We start from the raw sequence: 6,000 nt of genomic DNA, 5'->3' as shown, positions 1-6,000 counted from the left end.
GGCCTTAGCCTCTGGAAATGGGAAATTCCACCCTGAATCCGGCGGGGGCTAATTTCACTGACCGAAGTCCATCCTGTCTAGTGACATTCTATGGGAATTTTTCCTCTGAGAAACCCGTGGCTTCTGAGGGTGGCAAATGGAGCTTTGTCTAGGATTTAAACCAGCGTGGCTAATCCACCATCGGAAAACACTGTAAAATGACCCTTTAGTGAATTACCAATCTACTAAGCTAGAAATTAGAAGCAAAATTAATTTGATTAAACCAGCAAGTTATTCACACAGTAGAGACAGCAATATTTATTACAGCCAGCCCACTCTAACCTGCACCCTGAATGCAGAAGTCCGGCTGTGTGATCAGCTAAAGCTGCTGCTCCGAGTTAATAAAGCCAGCACTGAGGTGATGAGAGGTGCGAGGGGAGGAAGGCCTTTAGGTCTCTTACTTCAGCTGGAAAAGGCACGGCTTTTGCACTCTGTGTTTACTGGTTTCCCTTCCCAGCGTGTTGTGACTTGCCCTTCCAGGAGTGAAAACACGTCTAGAGAAGTCAGTTCAGCAGCTCACCTCGGCACTCTCGGAGTGTTTTGGCTTTGAGCGCTGTGCTCCCAACCCGCATTAGCAGACGGGCGCTCCTCTCAGCCCGCTCCTGTGCCGGGGCTGAGCACGGAGCAGGGCAGCCGGGGCTCTGTGTCCCTACACACGATTTCTAAGAGGTTTGCGTTTAAGTGTCGCCAAGTTAAACAGATGCAAGAAGAAAATGACCCCTCTGGCCGACTGGCACAGAGCCAAGCTGCGTGTGGGGAGCTTGCACAGAACAACCGGGCAGCTGTGGCAGAGGCAGGAGCGGCAGGGAGCCTGTGGGCAGACAGCCCTGCGGCATCAGGAAAGGGGGAAAACCCCAGGTGAGGCTGACCCAAAGGGTTAGGAGCGCTGCCCACCCCCCTGATATGAGGGGCTTTTCCACAGACATGGGTTTCCAGGGAAAAGGTTTGGAATATAAGGCTCGAAACGGGGTTAGAATAGCAACGGAGAGAAGAAGTGAAGAAGCATGAAATTCAATAGCAAATGAGATTATTTTTATTAAAACGTTAAAGAACAACACCAGAAGGGGCGAGGCACAGAGCCCCAGGCTCTGGTGCCCCTGTGGCTGCTGCAGCAGGAGCAGTGGCCTGTGAGAGCCTCCCGGGCCGGGCTGGGGACAGCCGGGCAGCTCCAGCGCCTGCTCCGCTGACACCCGGCTTCACCTGGCAGCCGTGTCCCGCACAGCAGATGCTGCCCGTGGCCGTGACCGGCGTGCCGCCGAGCAGCATTCCACATGTGCTCCCGGGGTCTCCCGATTGGTGTGCTCCGCTGAAGGGGCTGGGCCTTGAAGTCAGCTCCTGTGCCTGTGACAGATGATATTTTTATGCAAGAAAACAAAACCAGGATATCTGATGGACTGTGTTATCTTTACAGACAGCTTGGAGCTACAGATGCAAGGCAAGAAGTTTTATGCTTGAACTTCAGAACTGTGAGTGGAATTTAAATGCAATTTTAAATGCCTCCCTTTTTAAAAATTTTTATTTCGTGTGTGCATGTATGTGTGTTTATGCAACTTTGCATGAAGTATATATATCTGCGTAACTTCATTATCGAGCAAGCTGTTGTAAATTCTCCTAAGATGAAATAATTATTGCTTTGGAAAACTTCATGAAGTGTTAGCTGCATTTACATCTGCACTAAAATATGTATACACTGAGGAAGAGAAGGATGTTCTTTTCAAGTGAGTGCAATTATTCTACTTGGAAATTATTTCAAATCATCATTTCCACTGGAAAATCTGTTTGAGCAGGACTAGTTGTACTGAGGGAGAATCTCCTGGGACTTATCAGCAAATGTCAAGCTGGTCTGTGTGTCTTTGTTACAGGCACATTTGATGTTTGCTTGTGTATGGAGAAGGGATTAGGTAAAAACCTGCTGTTACCATTGTGTGGCACTGCACTTGCTGGATGAAAAATCTGTTGGTACCAGGTGTTAGAAAGCTGGTCAATTAATGATGATTGCTGGAAATTAGTTTAAGAGAATATTGTCCATTATGATGCAGATTTACAGGACTAATTCTAACAGATACATTACACTAGCACAGGGGGATAATTTCTGTAGCTGAAACATTAATTACCTGCTCTTTCTTGCATAGGAATAATGAAATGAATTTCTATGGAAGAGCTCTAGGTGTTGATATCTAGACCAGGAGTCCAAACCTGAGCAGGCAGTTTGCCACTCCAGGCTTGTGATATTTTCACTTCCTTATGGGAACTGTCCAGGATGGTCTAAAATGACCCCTGTCATCCTAGAGTGTTATTTTATATACAGTCTTGTGTGAAAAGAGCTATATGCTACGACTTCCCTTGATTCACTTCGATGTTAGTGTGTTAGTGCAAGCTGAGAAACATGCTCTAAAAAAAAAAAAAAAAAAAAAAAAAAAAAAAAAAAAAAAAAAAAAAAGTTGTCTTAAATCCTGTCTGGATTGTTCCACAGCTCTTTCTAGCTACCCAAAACAATCCAATGCCCTTCTCAATTTAACATACATTTTCCTTAGTAAGTAAGCATGTTTCCCTTCTCTTCTTCATGTTTCTCTTTTTTGGCAAGGGTGTTGCATCAGTTTATAAATTTATATTCTGGTGAGTCCAGGTGAAATCCATAGGTTAAGTGAAAATTGTGGGTAAGTGGCATGTTACTGCTAACTAGGTATAGCAGAAATCCCATCCCCAATGGATCCATCACCACTCATTCTCCGTCTCGGTGCCTCCAGATCATGCAGCAACACAAACAGCATCCAGATGAGGTGTGGGCATACAAGTGCATTTCTGCTGCATTAGTCAGAGCACATAACATGGGATGATACCAACTTAGTACAACAGGCAGTGAGGCAGTTCCATCCATTGCCTGCTAAAAAGTAAGTGTCAGTATTTCTTTAACAGATGAACTGCTAGAATAAACCTGTAACTTTTTGCTACTCTTCTGTCATTGGTTGCATAGTTTTTGTTACACCACTGAATTCTCTAAAGTCAGATATACTATATCATCAAGCCCTGTTGAGAGTTAATTTTTACTTTTTGGAAATAATACAGGGATGACAAATTTTCCTTACCCTGATTCCTTTTCTCTATCTTTTGTTGGTCACTACAGCAGGGACAACCAGGGTTTACCCAGCAGAGTGTTTTTCCCAAAACTGAATTTAGCACCAACAGAAAAGTATTCCCATAGAGAAAATCATGAAACTCAACATATTTTGGCCAGAGAGGCCTTCTTAATTGATGTGGAGGAAATCCTAAACAGAAGAGTCCTGCTTATAGATGTGTAATGAATTAGTATTCTGTGTTGAACAGATTTCAGCATTTTTCTTTCAATAATGTTAAAATAAATTCATTTTCTTTTCACTTTCTAAAATAGCAAATAAGGCTTAAAATCTATGCATATATAGAAATGCATTTCAGCAGACTGTCCTTTAAATGCTGATGAAGTCCTTAAACTAAAGGGCCTCTATAATCCTTACAATGTAAAATGTTTCCTCTTCATGTCACATAGTTTGGTTCTTCTTGTTCCATTAATTTGGCTGTATTTTCTCTATTAGATATTGCTGCCTAGATAGAATGGGCCAGATTCTCAGCTAGCAAACATGAATAGAGAATAACTTCATTGAAGTCAGTGACATGACCCTGGATTCATTCCAGTGTGACCAGAGTTGGAATGTGGTTCAATACAGGCAGCTGCCATCTCTGCCAGGCTGGTCTAGGAGGTAAACAAAGAGTTACAGCAGTTGTGCATGTTGCTAGCAGAAGGATGGTCCTGCCAGCTCTCAGCTGTGCTTTCACCTCCAGCTTCTTCCAAAAGCAAAGATTAAACAGAGCAATCTCACTTTTGTTCCATGAACTGCAGCTTTGTGTCTCCAGTCTGGGCAAGGTTGAAGCTAAATCCAGCTACGTGCCTTCATGCCTTGTCCAATCCTTTGACATCTATCTCAAGAAACAAATGTATGTGTTACTCTTTATTTGCTTTCCTCCTGCTCAGAAAGAGTTTAGCTTTTCCTTGATAATTTTTGTGTTTGTGGTGTTCTGTAGTGGTGATGTTGTTTTAGGAAGCTGGGCTTCTTGCTGTGAAAGTGCTGCTCCCTGTGATACTCCTGGAAGCTGCTTCCCCATTCCTGGAGAAAGTTCTGGTTTCCGTCTCTGCTGTGTGATGATAACCATACTGTTCCCATGGCCACCTACCCAGCAAAATAACTCCCAGGTCTTTGTCGTGGAGAGACTAATGGGATTATTTTGTATTATAGGTGGGGCTTCCTTGCGACCGTTTTGATTTCCCTGTTCTGCACACTAGAACAGTCCAGAGCTCCTGCACTACAGAGGGAGGTTTTGTGTGGCTCTCTGCAGGCTCTGTCCTATTCTCCTGAGATTCATCCCAAAGGCATTAGCTAGCCTTGTTTCAAATGGGAGAGCCAGCTCTGACTGATATTGCTGGTCAGAAGCGCCCAGTTTACACCCCTCTTGCTGCAGTTAAAGAACTGATTTCTGTGGTATTTTTGCCAATAGCAATTCATTTCAGCTAGCTGGAGCTGCCAAAGCTACAAAAGGGTCTGAAGGGGACAACTCCGGATAGGCTCTGGGGCGAGGCTGGTTTCCTAGTTACTCCAAGGGCAAACAAGAACATGGTATGTTCAGATTTTAAGGAGTTCATTACAAATATTACCTTCTGTGAGGAATTCCAGGAACACACATGTCTCTAAACCTTCAGTATCACCAAGAAATAAACACACCAGCAAAGCCAACAGGCCTGTTCTTCTTTGGTGTTTCCCAAGTTCCTAGAATGAAGTGTGTTCATATCTACCACCAAAGTGGGGATTAGATGAAGCTAAGACTCAGCTGAACTGTAGCTAAAATAGTTTCTTTTGAAGTATTTCTTATCATTTCATATCAGATTTCTTTTGCTATGTGGGCATGTTCCCTACAACACCACTCTATTAATTAAAAATAACTTACTAAATTCTGTCTATATGGGTACAAGGTTTACCTTACAAAATACTCATATGATATATGCAGCCTAATTTAAAACATTTTATTATTTTTCTTAAATTATAAAAACTTTAAAGTTTTATAAAACCTTACATTTTATAACTATTTAGTATTCTGTAGCATTTTGTTGCTGATAATAGCAACAGGCTATTATTACAACATAGCTTATAACAGCAATAGGCTGTTATTTTGGAACAAGTAGTTCCACTAGGAAACTAGAAAAATGTGCCTGATATTTTTTTTTAATTAATGTTCTGCTTCCACACGTGCATTTGTGAGATGAGCATATTTGCTGTGCATTAGTCAACAGGGGTTATGAAAATGATAATAAAGAGAAGTGAAGAGAAGCTGAAAACATATTAAAGAGTCCACAAAGTCAAGGAGTTCTGTGGACCTACAAGATAACACCTTGGTCACAACACTGCTAATATCTCTATTTTTTCAGGATTGAAAAGTATCACACTATACTCTCACAAAAGCTTTGCAAAACTGGGGCCTTTGAGTCACCTGAGAGAAGCTGTCCAGAAGCAATGTGTGAAAGGAAGGGAGTTAAGGGCAAAGGAAAGCACTGTAAAAACAGACTAGTGCTAATACAACACAAATGTTCCTTGAAGCTGAAAATGAGAAAGCACAAAAGCTGTCAAGGGGAAAGATGAGGGTATGAGTAAGAGTCATGTACCTCTGATGTTTTTTGCCCTTTGTGCTTTGTGTCTCATGCCTTAGGGTAAATTAATAATACTCTGTTTTGAAGACAAATTAAGTTACTTTAATTAATGCATTATGCATTGTTTTGAAGACAAATTAAATTACCTTAATTAAATTGCTGGTTGTGGGTTTTCAGAAAAAAAAACCCAACTGTATTCATATGTCAAAGGTAGGGATCACACATGGAAGAGGAATGTGCAGGGCTGGAAGGAGGTGCACCACTGAGCATTCTAGACCACAGGCTCTCTG

General features: G+C 42.1%; 1 protein-coding gene across 1 annotated transcript in view; it reads left to right on the top strand.

Annotated features, from left to right (window-relative positions):
* The first annotated feature begins 1,333 nt into the window (after positions 1-1,333).
* The window catches only part of LOC136375022 (uncharacterized), a 124,846-nt gene continuing 120,179 nt past the window's right edge, over positions 1,334-6,000 (top strand). The window contains exon 1 of the mRNA XM_066340380.1: positions 1,334-1,505. The gene's annotated coding sequence lies outside the window, so the exon portion shown is untranslated. The remainder of the gene's footprint in view (positions 1,506-6,000) is intronic.

The sequence above is a fragment of the Sylvia atricapilla genome, chromosome 2, assembly GCF_009819655.1.
Source record: "Sylvia atricapilla isolate bSylAtr1 chromosome 2, bSylAtr1.pri, whole genome shotgun sequence".
Taxonomy (NCBI): Eukaryota; Metazoa; Chordata; class Aves; order Passeriformes; family Sylviidae; genus Sylvia; species Sylvia atricapilla.
This window is presented reverse-complemented; position numbering and strand designations above follow the sequence as displayed.